We start from the raw sequence: 18,117 nt of genomic DNA, 5'->3' as shown, positions 1-18,117 counted from the left end.
TAAATAAATATATATTCAAATACATCTAAGACGTAATATCTACAGAGTACAGATATTACACTTTTGTTTATAAATTAAAATTATAATAAATAGTTTTTAATTTATAAGTTATAATTGATTAGTGACTGATAAAAGTAAATGAAAAAAATTAAGTTAGTAAAAAAGTACTAACGATTAATAAAATGGGTTAAAATAATAGCAAACAATTTAATTATTTCTGTGAATACATAAATAATACTAAACAAGTAATAATTATACGTGTCAAAGTCTTGATCAAGTTTTACATTCTATTTTTTTCATACTTTACTATATTCATTCGTGTCTGTAAGTATGATTTGGAGAAAAATATCTCTTCTCTCAACATTTAAGGTTGTTTATTGTGATATTTTTGATCTAAAATTCAAAATTTCTGATTAAATATAAATACATATTATTATAGTTTTGATTGCATATTTTTTTTATTTTTACTTTATTATCAACAGAAATTATAATATCGAATCCATTATGACTATCCAGTTATATGGATGATGAGTTTGAATTAGAATTATTTGTTATAAGTAGCATCAAAAGCATTGCATCTTGTTAGGTCATTCATGGCCTGATACAATTATAACAAAATAAAGATAAGGTATTGATGAAATATTAATTGATATTAGGGCAATTAATAAAAATGTAGGTACCTACCTTGAATAAACAATATTTAACATGCAATTAGTATTAAGTTTCTACACGAATTTCTAAAATTTTCATCTCCCGTTAATTTCAATAGTATTTTTCTAGATTTTATCCATAACTTATTCCTTATTTTTATCAACAAAATGTTTTCTATCATTTATTTTGATTCTTATTTTAACTTCCTTGAGTTACATATTTATTTTTCTAATAATCACTCATCAACAGCAAAATCGAAGCTCTTTTAACTATATCTTCATTATCATAATGTACATTTCTTATAGCCGTGTATTTATATTATTGCCTTCACTGTTTATGTTTGTTTTTATGTTTTAATATACTAATTTATTATGCCATAATAAAAATTAGATTTATCTTATATTCTCAGAAATAAATATAGAAATTTATTTTTTATGGATAAATGAATAGCTATTTAAGAATTCTCAGACACAACTAAATAAATATATGCAATCTCTCAGGCGCCCAATATTAAAATATCGTGTCTTTACTTCAATCATAACTTCAGAATTTGTTTATAGAATTCATGAATATACTATTAGGAAACGCTTTCACCTCGTTTGTTAATTTTATTTGAAATATTTCACTTACCGTCTCACTTTAATCCTTGTTTTCACAAATTAATTATATCAATTAATTTAATTACATTGGTGAAAAAAATCATAAAAAAAATAAATATTACTATTATATATTATACTAAGTTAAAGAAAATAATAAGTTGATTAGCTTAATACAATCTCAGTGTAATATGTGTTACAAAACAGCACGTTTAATCTTATTAGATGTTGCTGACATATAATAAATTACTTATTGTGTTTTTAAATTAAACGTATGTGAACAATAATTCTTACGGGTTAGATTAATATTTATGAACTAAGAAAGCAAACTTTAAAACCAGAAACAACGTCCTTCTCTACAATAATACAGTTTTCCAATTAAACAATTAATATACAGTCTATAATGTTTTATGGTCACACTATTATCACGAAAAAATAAATAAACAAATTAAAAATATATTACTCTCTATATTTTACGAATTATTCAGAATTACGCAAAACATCAAGTATATTATGTTCTATAAAATAAATATAATATTAATATTAAATACATTTTTAGCATATTGATGATTATTTATTAATATAAAGTATTAATTGACAAATAATAAGAGTAAATCTATTTAAATTAATAAGTAAAAAAATTTAACCAAACTTTAAAAACTTAAAATATACTAAAAACATCGAATGAATATACCTATTTCGCGTTCGATGGTATAGTACTTTTCTATTAATTGTTTAAATTAATTATTAAATTAAGAAAATAATTTATTTTAAATAAACAAATTATAATATGAATTGAAAATGTATCAGAAAGTCTATTAGTATTTTCAATTCAAGTTTTACATGACGTATAAAAATTTTTGAAATAGGTACTAATAATATTATAAGCCATGACTATATCCTAAAGAGGCTATACTAAAATAATGTCGTATTATTTAATATTGTCTTTAAGTTCATCGATTTATATTTATACTAAATTAATTTTAAAGAACCAACAGTAATATGTAACCATGTAATTCCAAATTCACCTAATAACAAGCTTAAATAAAAAATACCCTTTTCATTCATAATTATTATTCAATGAGATTTTTCAATTTTTATTAAATTCATCAGAATGGCATAGTTAAATAAAAAAATCTTGTACTCATCATTCGAATTAATACTGTCGTCTTATGTATGACATATAAAACGAACAATATTAATTATAAACAGATAACTAGATGATATAAAATGTTGTTCTTCTGTAAAATGTTTCACTAAGTAAATCATATTGATAAATATCTCTACTTTAATCCTTTTTGTTTTCAATTTAAAATGAGTGAATAGTAGTACAAAGTAATATAGTTTAATAGATTTTTTTTAATTATAAATCTAAAAAGATATAATACCTCAAAATTATTGTAATTTTTAAAGTTAATAATCAAAATATTATTTTTATTAAATACACATTTTCATCGATATATTATGTATGTACATATAGATTATCAAGACAGAGGAAATCGCTCTGCTGTATAAATGCTTTCGTTTTAACCTCATTATTGAATTGGTAGGTTATTAGGCGTGTTAAACTTTAATTTGATGGTAAAAATTTCAGAAACGAATTTCAGCCTTCACTTAACGATAGAAACGGTATATATCTATTATCTGCCTTACTTAATTTATAGCTATTGGGGTTTCTATAGATAATACTACTGTAGATTGATTTTTTTTTTCTTTTTTGAAAGAAAATATCGAATTTATTATATGATTAATAGTTATAATATAATATAATATTATTTTTGTAAACTTAAAAATTAAAGTAAGTTATTGATTAAAAATGATTAAAGTCAATATTGATGTACAGTAGAACGAATTAAATATATTCGTATACTATAAAATATAACTTAAAACTAGTCAAAATATTTAGGAAATTTCTTTGTGTATTCAAATAATAATATGACAACAAAATATTAAAAAGTTTAAAGTCTATACGATTAACATATTTTTTATTTACAATAACATAAAGAAAATAGTTTGAGTATAAACCGTTCTTTTAAGTTGGATTGCGTAGTTTCATAGAAATCTGAATTTAAAATATTTATAATTATACGTTGGAGCTATTTATTTTTGATATTTTTAAACGTTTAGTAAGAAAAATGATGAGGAATCTACAATTTAAAGCTTTTTAACGTAGAAAAAAATATCTTCAGCATTAATGAATAATAATAATAATAAAAAAAATATATAAAAATTAAGAAGTTTTAAATGTTCATAAATAGTACAAAAGACAAAACAATTTTTAAAATTAAATTATGTCTAGAAAACCATAATATATAAAATAAATTTAATTAATATTTTAAATATCTAAATACTGAGAATATCATTAATTTTTACATTTTTATTTCAAATAATATTTATTTGATCAAAAACAGATGTCAAACACCCGTTTTTAACCGATTTGTTTACAAAGTAAAGGGCATTTTCCACTTTTGATCACCCAAAGTACCAACCAGATCCACTTATCAAAAACTGACGTATTGCTAATATAATTCCGCTTTTTCTTAATTTTAATTTTATTTTTTTGAAAGGACTTGGAAAAATACCATACAAAATTTAAAATTACTATTTTAAGTATGATTGAATTAGTCAGTCTGGTACTTGATAATGTATTAATATAGATATTATTAGTTATAGTAATACATTTTGTCTTTTGCATACCTATTCTAATCTAACAGAACTTTTTTATTTATAGTGCGCACAATATTTGTTTAGGTGAGTAGAGTTTAGACACTTTTGTTCAATGAAATAATGGTGGATAACTTATTATAGTTATATTGATTTTTAGTCTTAAAATTTAATAAAACTGTATTATAATTAAATTAAAAATAATACAATTTCTGAAAAATCGTTTAAAAATATAAAATATGTATATAATGTAGTTGATTATGTTTATAATAATAACTATAATATATGATATGATTTTATAGTGATGGAATTATAATAATTAATAATCTGCAAACAATTAGTTCATCCAAACTGTTTTCAACCCTTGGATTGGCTTATTACATCTCTTTTTAATTTTAAACGATTATTAATTATTGTTTTATTTTCCGACTGTCGAATTTTACTTGATTTGTTCGATATAATATGATTGTAAGGTTAACCTTCTTGGTGACGATTTCCTTTCTATTATACCTTCTTATGTTTGATAAGTAGATCTACTTTATTCTCATCTTAATAGAGTTTAATAATAGACTCCATCAAAGGATATATTTCACTGACTATTTTTAGTACATCTTTGTTGGGCGTTTGTTTACTAGCTTATATTTTACATGACGCTCAATTACTTTATATGTTATGATTTTAATAGTTTTTTTTTTCAGTTTCGTTTATAACCAAAGTTTATTGTATGCTTTTCAAATGTAAGTTTGATGAGTTTTTTTTTTGATACAGGGTTTAATTTCTTTAACGATAATAGTATGACTTTTTTTTTTATTGATAGCAGCTTTTCCAATTCAATGCGTTATTTGATATATTAGATGTCTTTATCATCTGACGTGACCTTGCTCCATAAATATGAAAATTATTCGACAACTATATCTAGTTTATCTCGTAACTTTAATATACATTATCTATTTTTTTTTTTTTTTTTTGTAATTTTGGAACATAATAATATTTTTGCGATTATCTTTTTCTGGTTGAAGGTATTTATTCCCTAATTTTTATTTCAATAAATGTTTTATTATTTATAATTTACTATTTTTTATTATTTGTTCAATAGAGATTAGATTATTAAGTTTAAATTACCCTTTTCGGACTCTTCTTTTTATCTTTGCATTAGCTGTTACCTATATTCATTAAATAATTTTCCACTATCCATTTTATCGGCTAATTGATAATTTACGTTAGGACTTTTGAATCACATGTATATCAACTCCGTTTTAAACTACTCAAACGTTTCTGTTTTTGCATACAAGTATTTTGGTTATAATTATGCTTTTATAATAGTCATCAGGTACTTCACTTAACTCGTGTATATTTCGAGTAAGGTCGAATAAAGTACTCGTATCTTTTACTATTATACTGTTTAACTGTAGTAGTTTTACTGCTATATTGCTAATTCACGGACAAAGCTTTATTTTAGGTACACTTAAAGCTTGGTAAAATTTCAATATTTAAGACTTCAAAAATTTTTGAAGTTCCTAATATATTAATAATAAAAAAAGAAATTACTAAAAGAAAAATGATAAAATATTCTTAGAAAAAGGAGCTGATACAATGTCACTACTTAGAATTATTTTTTGTAAATAATAATTTATTGTTGTACTCAAATGTAATGCATCTATGACACTCATCGTTTCGGGGAACTACTCCATGCCGAGATATACTCAAAATATACTATAGAATAGGGTAGTTTCACAGTTTTTTTTTTGGAGTTATTGCTAGAAGCAATATAATTCCCATACATGGTTGCATTTTATATTTCTATTCAAAATAATATCATACTATCAATTGTTGTACAATTATGACGTATATATAATAAAAAAAAAATTAATTAATGATTTTTTTAAATGTATAAATAATTGTGATGGAAAATTAAGAGAAAAAAACCATACATGTTAAATAATTGTATGTAGAACAAAATATGTTTCTCCACTAGTCGTATTCTCAAATTTCAATAGAAATTGTATATACTTTTACGATTTGTGGAATTAAGGTAAAAGCTTATGATGATATTATTATTTTACAGTAAACTTTTGAAAACTTAATCTTTGATAATTTGATTCCTTATACATACATAAATAATTATTCAATTACACGCAACTTCCTAGAGAAGTTATATATCTGCTTAAACGTATAAAAAATATTGATTTTAATAAATTATCTATGATGCATTTCATCGTAGTAATAATCCCAGAATAAATTGTTTTATATTACCATTTATGCTAACCCAATTTAAATCGATATTCTGGACAAACCATTATTTGTGAAGTGCAATAATAATTACGATTTTTACGTATAGTAGTTATGATTAATTAATGCGCTTTTAGGAATGTATTTTAGTAGGATTTCTAAAGCTTATATATTGAAAAATTGATGTATTGTGTATCATTCAAATTTATGAAATATTTAACGTAGATTTTTGGGCTAATATTCAACATTTTTGAACAAAATATTCATATGTTTAAGAAAAAATTTGGTGTGAATACTAGAAAAATGATGCAACATTATCTTATACCACAACCTTATATACCATTATTTAGAGGATATTATGCGATATTTGTTTGGGATTTATTAAATTCTGAGCGTAGCGATAGACATATTGATTTCATAATGAAGTGGTTTTTTATGTGAAGACTTGTTTATTTTATGTTTATGACATTTTGAAATATTTTTTAATAAATAATATAGTAAAAAAATCAGTTATAACAGTTCGTAATAATTAAACTTAATAAAATACGATTATTTGTTAACAAAACGAATCTAATTACTTTATAATACAACTTTAAATTAATATTTTTGTTATTAGTTATTAAAAAAACAAAAATCATAATATTTAAGAAGGGATTTTATTTACACATTTTTACGTGTTTGGTGAATATTCATTTTTGAGGTGGAAATACTTTGGAGAGAAAAAACCAGTGATTCATTCTATTTTAAGCAATTTTTTTTACTTATGTTTATAAAACAAATAAATGCTTCACAGAAACTAAGAAATAAACAATAATTTATTTTAGAAGGATATTATATAAAAATTACTTAGGCATAAAAAATAAACAGTTTTAATAACAGGATCACACATTTTTCACAATACACGAGTCATTTGTATATATAAATAAAATAATATATATAGATGATCAATTGGTTTTAATTTGAATCTTATTCTAATACATTTTCAATCGTAGATATATACGATAACTATGATCATATATTTGTAAATTAAAGAAATTAAACTTACTTCTGGTCAGTTATTAACAATGTACTCGTATGAAATAATGATGAATAGTTTTGCGAAAAAAATTATATTTTAAAATACGTTTACATATAAAATTAGTTTTGAAATTATTACTAAAACTAAATAAAGTTATTTAGTTATATTATGAATTGTCCACTTTGGTTAGCACTTTAAGTACCGACTAGATTCGATATTATGATACCAGAAACCGCTCTCAAAGTTTATTATTGAAGCTTCTTTTTTTTTACTCCTAACCATGTACGCATTGACGCGTATTTTACAAACTAAATGTAAATATCGCTCTGTTCAGAATCAAAATATATACAAAGAATATATAATACTTGGATTAGAAAAACAGTGTATTGAAATACAGTTATTAAGACTATGAATCTTACTCAACACTTCTTATGGATTTTTTTTTTCTTTGAAAATAAAATAAATATTTCTAATTCATTTTTTTATAATATTTATATAATAACGTTATTATATTTGAAAAGACAATATAAGTGAATTATAATAACGGAATACGATATTTCATGATATAGCAGCTAAGTATTGAGTATCTTCTCATCTGAAACGAGACAAAGCAAAACATAGCGGCTCATCCCGGCACAGAATGGTGGTGTAATATTATTAATTTTAAATCAATTACAATTCATCGGATTTGTAAAAAAAAATATTATAACCAGAGTTATTTGGTTAAACCAAAACTTGTCAGATTTCTTCACCATATTTTTTTCTAATTGTAAAATTTAAACAAATTAGTTGCAAATTTCATTTAAAAAACATGATGATCGATAAACAAAAACACATATACATTATTGTAAACCACATGTTCATCATAATAATTAATTTTAAATCAATTTAACAATAATGCATTATTCAATAAATCATTATTTTTTTCAAATCTTTCAGAATTAAATATGGAAAATAAAAATGGTATTTATAAGAATTATTACGAAAGTTTAACTTTTCAGTTCTAATGAAGAAATGTTTAAATGATTTATACTTAGAAAACATGTTTAACAAACAAATTTACTAAAAACATTGTTATTATTAAGTTCATTAAATCATTATCATTAGTTTATATAATATTTATGTTGAATTTAAAAGCCCTCGTTTAAAGGTGAAAAATAATTTCTTGTTCATATAATGCGCATATAAAATTATAAATTTGATAGGTATTTACACATTATTGCTGTATTTGAGCCTTGGGAGTATCCGATTAAACAAAGAGAAAAGTTCAAAAGTATGAAATCTTATAACGGAAATTAATCGTATAACTTGGTTTCACATACAGGTAATTCTATTTTGACAACCATTCAAGTCTTAAAACTTTTTTTTCAATAATTTCCGGTATAATTATATTGAGTTTTTTTTCATCATTTTATAAGTGAATAGGTAATGTATATCATGATATTTTCAATATAATAATATTATGTAAAACTCCATCAAAATCGCCTTTAGTATATTCCGTCTAAATAGCTTCTTAATATAATCATTATTCTGAATTGCGCTCGCAAAAACTCTAAGACACAAATACACATGATACGTATCACCATATTATGAATTACTGGAATCGGTAATATATTAGATTTATTTTATCTGCAATTTATATGGCTTTCAATATTTACTACGTACCAAAAATAACACGACGAAAACGAAAATTATTATTTTAATGACGTATACTAAGACTTATCAATTTTACTGTATGCTGTTATTAAAATAAAACGTAAAAAGAAAATTATGAAATATTCGATATAAATTCATTGGCTTCATCTATGTATTAATTTTAATGTATTTTTTTTTAATTAATAGTGTGTTTTCGATTTATTTTACATCAATATCTAAAAAGGTAATTTATTTTTTAATATTTCAAACAATATTCGTTTTTACGACCAAATAATAAACAATATTATAAACATTTTTCAAAATTATTTGGTTAAAAATCTTATCAAATGATTATGTGTTTAATAATTGTAAATAATCAAACAGAGTCTGCTATCTATGAAATGCAAATTATTTAAAGTTTAAAGTATCAGTATTGTGACATTTAATAAGCAATATAATTATCTAGATCTAGAGAAAATTTTATTTGAAGATAATATGTCGTGTTGTTGAGTTGTAATAATTATACTTGACATTACAAATATACCGATCAATTTATAAATTAAAAATAGTTTTAAAATGACAACGACAAATTGATTACAACTATGACTAGTGGTATGGATATACATTTATTGGTTATTTAACTTTAATTACCTATCTATTGTTATTACAACAGATAACGATATTAGAAATAAAATATTTAAGTATTTAACGTTCAATTTCGTGCAGTTCACGGATAATAAAATATATTTTTAATAAAAGATACATTTTTTTGCGTGCGAATTATGCTACTTTTGAAGAGCGTTGTTTGATATATTGCCCTGAATAAATAGGTTTATTGTATCTACTATTTATTCAAAATAAGTAGTTTGGTAGTAGCATTTCTACAAAAAAAAAAAAAACAAAATAACATAATAGCTTGTGCGTAACCTTTGACTTTTATCTCTAAACCTAATAAATACAATTACAAATTTTGAAAACAATCAAAATAGTATTTACCAGTAATTTTTATATAAGGCTGCATATAATTATATTCAATAATAATATAATTGTGAACAATAATAATAATAATAATTATTATTTTATTATAATGACATATTTTTCATAAAGCTATAATATACTTTTATATTTTAATATTAAATTATATTATTATTCACTGATCTAGTCAAATGGATAGTATATATATTATATTTATATCTGATTGCATATAACAATTTAACTTGTAAAACAAATTAATTTTGGTGTTAAACTGCAAGATTATACATATAATTATAGTACATATGTTTAATCAATGATTTAACTAGGTAATGTGTTTTTTTTATAAATATAATTGTTTATTCACTTGTATTATTAATTATTTTAGAAAATATTATAAAAATAACGTCTCGTGTACGTATATTTAGTTCGTTTATTTTATGCATTGGTGTATTACTTGAATTGTACTTCGTGCAAATTGTTTAAAAAGGGAATAATACATTTTCACGAAATTGTGTAAATACTGTGCATTTTTAACAATTATGTTTGGACGAAAATCACACTTCATTTTAGTTGTAAATAAATAATTTTGTTTTCCACCATTCCAAAATATTTTCAATTAAATATGAATAATAATAATTTAAACTGTTTATACATATCATATCATATCATAATATCATAATATATATTATATAATACATAAGTTAAAATAATATTGGATGGTTTTAGTATCTCAAGATTTTGAAAATTCGACACTATAAAATAAATATAGCTACTAACATTTGATTTAGTGTTAATTGTGTTTTATGATGTTTTAATTAAAAGTTTAATATTTATACAAAATGTCATTTAATCTTCTTTTGAATTAAAATGTAGTAGGTAATATTTTATGAATGACACCTACGTTTCAAATGAAACGATAAATTTCTCTCTAAATTTTTATAATTTTTAAATATCAATAGGTGTTTAAAAACCGGTGTTTAAAATATACATTTTTATTTAATTAACTATTTTTTATTTAAATTTAAACATAAGCTAGTATGCAGACAATTTTAATACTGTTTATTATTAATTCAATAAATTTTCAATCATTTTTATTTCAAACTACGTATTTCCGTAAATTAAAAATTCATATTAATATTATAAATTAAATTACAAAAATGTATAATTCAAAAATTAATATTTTTATGTTTTGTGGCAATTTATAAAAGAAAAATTGTCTTTAAGCATTATAATTCTTACTAGTTTGAGCTTGTAAGAACTTATGAATTTATTACATAAAAATTAATTAACATATGGATGTAAATAGTAATCATACAATTTGAAAATAGGTATATATTATAAAATCAAATAGTATTAATCTAAATTGTACATTTAATATTTATATATACATATAATATATTATACACACGATTAAATTTGTTTTTTTAATATAAGTTCAATTTTTATAAAATTACAGGCTAATAAATTGTTGTCATTGGGAATTTCCATGATATTTTATTATATTTTTAATAGAATTATTTTAGCGTATTTGACATAAAATGGTCGTCTTACTGTACAAAAATATTAAAATTAATCTAACTTTATCATAAAAATCTAAAATAATTATAATTTAACACGAAACCAAATATAATATTTATGTATAACGGTATTTCTGATAAATAAAACATAAAATAAATGTTTTTTTTTTTTTTTTTGTAGTTTTATAAATAATAAATATTATGCATTCTATTTTACTAACTTTAAAGCACTTATTTTCTAAAACAATTGCTGTGTATGAGTTCTCATTTTTATTTGTACCTATGTTAAAACAGTTTTTTTAGTATCTTATACGTTAATCAACGAACCGACTGAGTTTTATACATAGTGCATAAAACACAAAGAATTATTTTCCTATGTATACGTAATTCTAGTTTTGTAGTATTCTGTAATAAATTATTACTTAACTAACCATGAGTAATATGTGAATTAAATAATAAAAAATATATTAAATATTCGAGTAAAACAATTAAATTTCTGTACGAGGGAAAATAATTATAATAATTAATTAACCATGATGATCATATTTTGAAAATGTTATCTTATTAAGGGTGTGCATGGCGCTCCATGATTATAATACGCCTATATACATGTATATTATATATAATAGTTAGTATTTCTATTATCATCGTTATCATAATTATTTATTATTATTTTATTGTTGCCAAACGATGTGGTTGTCTCCGGTGAGTAACTTGAATTTATTATTATATACAATTTAATGCTAAGGAGGAAGTTGAACCTCTAAAAATTAACACCATTCGTTCGGTGTAGTACTTAGTAATGTTTTAGTTATGCTAAGCTGCATTGCCCCGTTTCCCATCACACAATATCATATAATTCTGAAATTATCGAAACCGTACAACAACCGTATAACAAGCGATATTATCGTATTATTTACACGACCGGGGTCATCGTGAAATAAGTGATTTTATAATTTGATTTACTCATTTCCAAAAAAACAATTAATTTTTTTAAACGCAGATCTGTCTGTAGTAAGAAAGGATTAAAATCCCAAACCACATCTTACGGCGGTCGTCACAAGTGTTGCAACTGGTATTATTATTATATTCCTTTACGATTTACGCGCAATGTATAATTAGTAAAACACATATAAATTCCATAGTACGATATAATAATAACTGTATACACTTTCGTGTATAATAATATTTTATTTCGAGTTACTCACGTGTGGAGCAATTGAGAGAGACGATGTGATTGTGCGAGTTGCAACGATGCGGTGACTGCAGAGCCGATTGACCGGAATAATACTTGGCGAAAAGTTTAGTAGTACAGTGTCAAATGGTTGACGAAACGAAATAAAAAAAAAAAAAAAAAATACAAAAACGGCGTACCTACGGAAATATATATATGACCGAAAGACACGTACTAGCGCACGATTGAACGTAGTCGTCCGACGACCGTTGCGGCATTTACCGTTATCCGAACGTTACTGAGCGACCGTATCCTAGGTCGAAACGACGCGCGAGCACTTTGTCGGTGGATTCCCGCGCCATCTGTTGAAAACGTGAGATTTTCGGTCATATATATATATGTGTGTGTGTGTGTGTGTTGTGTATTTTATTTTTGTTCTTCTTTCGGTCGGACAGTAAGCTTTTATTATTATTCCTTGAGGTTTTTTTCCCCTATCCTTTTCGTCTTTCAATCTTTTTTCCTGGTTTTTAAGTGCAAACACCTATTATGCTTGCGGCGGGTACTGAGTATAATATATTATACACCTCTACCAGTATTGTCGTAGGTTTGCTACGCGCTGAGTAGACTTGATGATGAATGAAATCGGTCGACGCGGTCCGCGTTGAAAACAATGACGACCTCTCTTCGCCGTTGTCGTTTTCGTCACGGGGTGAAAAAGTTATATTGCTCGATGATCGAGGGGAGGGACAGGAGAAAATATATTTCAGACACTTCTCGACGACCTCGAAGTTGGGAACAGACGGGTTGTAAGCGAAGCACAAGCGCCGCGACTTTACACCATCCACACGTTGTACACGGACGGCAACGTATCAGCGAATACTTTTTTTCCGGGATTACACCTACCCCAATAATATAACATTATTTTAAAACCATGCACCCGCGTCGAGTTATACAATATATTTTAACTATTTAGTAAGTATTTAAATAAAAACAAACTTAGCTAACTGTATTACAAATACAAGCAAAATTTATTGTTCAACATCTATACGGAATTATACAAATATTTAAAAATAAATATATCATAAATACAAGAAATGCTTTGGTAAGATATGGTTATAGGAATATAAGTATATAACATTATAATGTATTATATTAAAGATGTGTAATGCACACCATCGGTAGAGTTATGGATTATTTAATTTTCGAAAAAAAAAAATAAATAAACAGTGACGCATACATTCACACAGACCCATAATATATGTGATGAAAAATAAACCGTTGTCGTTGCTGCCGAGAGGTACTGATTACATTACACATAATAAATCGTCATGTATTGATTGACTTTGGGAATTCGACCGGAGCCGAACACGACGAAGTCTAGGGACTGGCCTTATGATAATCGAAACTAATTACATAGATAACTCAGTGTCGGGATAATAGTCGGCTAGATAATAATACGCGTGGTATACGCAAAGAAAAAATTTCGCGAAGGATTGCCGGTGATAAAAACCAACAAAAAAAAAATTAAATTTATAATGATCCCTCGTGTTTTGTGATGCGTGCACTAAACTATTTCGAGTCTACGGAATCGTTCGAAATTTTTCGAGTTTACTGGCAGTTAGCCATTTTTTTTTATAGCACCCGAGAGGAAAACTACAATCAATAAGTCAAAATGTTTTTTATTATTATTATTATTATTATTATTATTATTATTATTCGTTCGCACGAATTGGATTTCGTGATTTCCTATCAAATTCACAATTGTTTGCGATATAGATATTTTACTTTTTATTGATCGAATTTATACCTACGATGCAAACCTACATTAAAGTAAAAAGCTTGAATTCTGACATACCGTGTTTTTGTGTTTGTAACCTTAATGATATGTTTTACTAAAATAGTATACAAAGTCGTATATTATGATTTGAATACTGTTAAATATCGTTCTATAATATTATAATTATGAAAAAAGGATATATTTGTTCAACATAATAACCTATATTATTTACAATATATCATTTGAGTATATAAATAAATAATAAATAATTTATATAATTCAAAATATACATACATATTATATTATTGATACACATATACATATTTTTTAATATGTTAAAACTAATACTCAAGTCGTTAAAAAACAACTTTTTGATTAATTTAGACACTTGTTTAATTAACAGTATAAATTTGAATTGTGTACGACTGTAAAATAACTTTTTTAATCAAAACTTATTAATGAAAATTTGTTTCAAAAATATCTTGTTAATTTTTAGTAAAACTTCAAAATCATAATAATTTATTGAAATTGTAATTATATGTAAACGAAACTAAATTTAAAATCATCAATATCATACCATCTATTATTATGATAGGTGAAAAATGAAATATTATTATTTGTTTTTTATACTTATAGTTATCTAAAAAGATTACAAGTTCACATATTTTCACATACTTTCTCAAATTTATATTGTATGAAATACACCGTTAAATGTACAATACATATGTTAAAAGACCCAGCATGACTAAAATTTGAGTTAAAAATATTTTATTGAATTCTTGTTTTAACGCCCAGAGCAAAATCAGTCATACTATAAATTAAAATAAATTATTCTTTATGTAGAAGATATTAAAAAATAAATTTAAGTACCTATTTTTGAAAATTATATTATTTGTTTTATTAATTTTGGGAGATGATTGTGCAAAGTAATATGAATAATATCAAAAATAATAACATAGTGTTTTTTTTTTCAAACTGCTTATACTGAATAAAATATATTTATTTATATCATACTTTTTGTTTTTACACGATGACCAATAATCAATACATATTTCCTTTAAATAAAGTTTGTAAAGCATAAATAAATTATAACCTTATACCTTTAATACGTGATTCTATGTAAAGTATAAATGATTAGACAATGAAACTTTATCGATGTCATTAGATTATTATAATAATATGTGTAACAAAGGAATATTACTAATTTAGATAAAAGTAAATTTAATATTTTAAATATTGTACTATGACAATGTATCAAACTATGTAAAACAGTTATACATTAATACAAACTCAATTTAAATAACATATGAGTAGTATACAGCTATAAACAGTTAATCATACAATTAGATTCTATTTAAAGACAATTTAAAAGCTTATGTAGGTTTTGACTAACTCATGAGTTTTTGGTTGAAAACATAAGTCATATTACGTATGGTGTAATAATATTATAATTATATATTATTAAACTATACATTAAACTTAGTGAATTTAGCTAAGAATTATAAAATAAAAATAATTTACAATTTACAAGATTATTTAAAGAAGCGATCAAGTCAGACAAGTAGGTAACCATTTTGCTGTACAGTTGTATAGGTGTCGAGTACCTGAGTGCATCAAATAATTCAGCAGGTCACTGAAATGGATATGTTGAATTTGAATCTGACGATAAATCATAACAGCATAATATTATAGTATTGTAATTTTAACGAACGTTCGTATTTTTTTTGGGTAGGTCCTCTTAAAAAATGCTGAATTTTTTGATTCCGAGCAAATTTTAAGTTTTATAATTTTATAGTATGTATAAGTAGTTGAAAAACGATGTAAAACTTCGTATCTTGTTATAAATTCATGAAGCATATTTTTTTATATTATAATCTAAGATTTTAAAATGTATTACGAGATTTCTCATACGTGTCTCTATCTATAATTAAAGGGGCACAGCACGTTTCGGTACATAGCATAATTTTATCTGTAAATATAGAACACATTTGGGTACATAAACGCACAACACGATTGGGTACATAGTATGTACTACATACGCTAATCGCCAATCGCAAAAAAACAGAATGATTATCTGTCTTTATAAGTCATGGTTTGTGAAACTAATTAAGTGTTTCATATTTAAACGTTCAGTTCGGCAATATTTTTATAAGATTATCTTATTCGTTGTAATAATTATGGACGTAAACACTAAGCAAAAAGTGATGTCACTTTTAAAGCGCAGAGCAACTACTGATCTTAACGTGAAGCCAAATAAATCACATACGTTATATGATAAGAACTACATAACTGCCCAATTAGAGCATCTAAGTCATTTCAACGTTAGGTTATTCAGAAAGAGTATGTACGAAGCAGGATAAAAAATATTTCTTAAAATACCAAAATTTTATTCAAAGCAATAACTATGATTTTTCAAAATAAAAAAGATTTTATATCATGGATACAGAATATAGTGTACGATACTACCATAATATTATGTATACTATGTACCCAAACGTGTTATTTTTCTAGAGATGTGGTGTACCCAAACGGTGCAATCATTTATACCCAAACGTGTTGCATTTAGAGTCTATTTTCTTAGCTTTTTATAGGCAATCTTTAATTAGAATCGTTATTTGTAATTATTTAATTTAAACTTAACATATATATTACAGGACTTATTTAATGATGAGATACACTCGACACCTAAATATTATTCTGCCAGAGCTGTTGCCTACTTTACTTCTTTTATTTTTTTATCAATTATTTTGGAAAGTACAGGACATTTTTTACATTTGACCTACCAAATTATATAATATTAGTTGTATTTTGGAAGCAAATATACTATCTAATATTTTATATAGATCGTATTATGTAAATTTAAATATTATGTTATAGTCCAGTCAAATTATATCAAAAATTGACAAAGTTCGGAACTAATTCCACGAAAGCTGGATTTTGGTTTTTTTTTTAGATTATAACTTACTTATAAACATACTAAAAGTCCTGACACCTACCTCTTGTGTGTAGCCCTCAACCCCTCTTCAAAAGGTAGTGCGCCCCATTCACTATTTTCGCTTATAACTCTTCAGATTTTCAAGTTACAATAAAAATACTTATTACTAAAATTAAACACCATAAAATTTACCATGGAATAAATTTACTTTTAATATATATATATATATAAATGTTTCAGTAAGTGTTATATTTTTAAATTTTTTATCTTTTTTTTTTATTGTGTTTGAGCAAAAACCGTCAATCATACGTTAAAATGACCTATGACAAAAGTTAACGAACAGATAATTTTACATAATATAACGTTAAATTATTTTAACAATTTTAATAATTATCGTAAGTAACAATGTTTTTTATATCGGTAATGACGATAGAATTGAACAATTTGTTGACTATTACAAAATATAAGAATCAGAAATATAATTATAATTTACTAAAAAAAAATTTCCAAAAGCTGAATTTTGGTATATGAGTAGTTCATACCTTACATTTAAGCATACTAAAAGTCCTGACACCTACCTCTTGTGCGTAGCCCCCCACTCCTCTTCAGAGGGTGGTGCGCCCCTTTCAATGTTTTTGCTTATAACTCGTCAGATTTTCAAGTAACAATAAAAATACCTATCACCAAAATTGAAGACCATACAATTTACTATAACAATACATTATTTTATTTGACATACATATTTATAAAATTGAAATATAAGAAAAAGTTAATTTAGAAATAGCTATATTAATTACAATAATATTTAAAATAATTACAAACATTGAAAATTATACATTTATTTTTATTTTTCAGACAATAAGCTATGAAATAAAATTTTTTTAAATTATGTTAGGTTGTAGGTCCTGAAACAAAATTTATTAATATACTTAATATTTTCATTTTT

General features: G+C 24.0%; 2 protein-coding genes across 2 annotated transcripts in view; both read right to left on the bottom strand.

The window, feature by feature from the left end:
- LOC132921365 (octopamine receptor beta-3R-like) overlaps positions 1–12,768 on the bottom strand; it is a 168,144-nt gene extending 155,376 nt beyond the window's left edge. The window contains exon 1 of the mRNA XM_060984354.1: positions 12,494–12,768. The gene's annotated coding sequence lies outside the window, so the exon portion shown is untranslated. The remainder of the gene's footprint in view (positions 1–12,493) is intronic.
- LOC132923007 (CXXC motif containing zinc binding protein) overlaps positions 1–18,117 on the bottom strand; it is a 433,444-nt gene that overhangs the window by 169,055 nt on the left and 246,272 nt on the right. The window lies entirely within an intron of this gene.

Source organism: Rhopalosiphum padi, chromosome 2, assembly GCF_020882245.1.
Source record: "Rhopalosiphum padi isolate XX-2018 chromosome 2, ASM2088224v1, whole genome shotgun sequence".
Lineage (NCBI taxonomy): Eukaryota > Metazoa > Arthropoda > Insecta > Hemiptera > Aphididae > Rhopalosiphum > Rhopalosiphum padi.
The sequence above is the reverse complement of the archived record's forward strand: the minus strand, read 5'-3'. Positions and strand labels throughout refer to the sequence as shown.